The sequence below is a fragment of the Callorhinchus milii genome, unplaced genomic scaffold (genome assembly GCF_018977255.1).
Source record: "Callorhinchus milii isolate IMCB2004 unplaced genomic scaffold, IMCB_Cmil_1.0 Scaffold12, whole genome shotgun sequence".
In the NCBI taxonomy this organism is placed as follows: domain Eukaryota; kingdom Metazoa; phylum Chordata; class Chondrichthyes; order Chimaeriformes; family Callorhinchidae; genus Callorhinchus; species Callorhinchus milii.
In genome coordinates, this window is record NW_024704753.1 from 19,831,973 (window position 1) to 19,832,769 (window position 797).

Here is a 797-nt window from a genome sequence, read left to right on the forward strand (position 1 = left end):
GGGGGCGAGGAGGGCGGAGGGAGTGCGGGGTGGAGATCCGGAGTGGCGGAAAGGCCCGCCCGCCGACAGCGGGGCGAGCGAGAGAGAGAGAGAGAGTTTGCGGGGGGTTGGAGGAGCTCGGCTGAGGTAATGGAGGGGCTTTGATGGGACGTCGGTGGAGACGAGGCGAGGATTGGGGGGGGGGGGGGGGGGGCGGTGACAAGGGTTTAACTCGCACGATGTAAAACAATAATCGTACGGGGTTTGTTGTCAGATTCCTGCCTTCAAAATCGGTCCCGTCCATATCCGCCCGTCCAGTCTATCCGTCGCTAATCTGCCGCTCCCTCACGACTTCTCTGACTCCCCGACGGACGCGCCTCTGAGCCGGAGGACTGCAGTGACGGTTGAAAAAAGCGCGCGAAGAGGGAGCGCGTGCGGCGGGGGGGAGAGGGAATGAAGGGGGAGTGGCTCCACGCGCGGCCCGGGCGTCACGTGCCGGGTAATGCGGGCCACCTGATTGGTGCTGAGTCGCTGCGGGCCGCGCGCGCAAACAAAAAGGGGGGGGGGAGGAGGAGGCGGTTCCGCGCGCGCGCTGAGTGGCCGACTTTACAATAAGAGCGGCTGTGATTGGTCTAAACGCCTCCGGCCGGAGACGTTTGGGCCAATCACAGCCGCTCTTATTGTAAAGCCAGCAACCGCGACGCGCACAGGGCTGAGTCGGGTCCGTTGGCGGCTTCTGCTGTTGGTGTCGTTACCTCAGGCCCCCGCCCGCCCCGGGCTTCACCGCTCGGCTGTCGTCCCCCCCCCCCCCCATGACG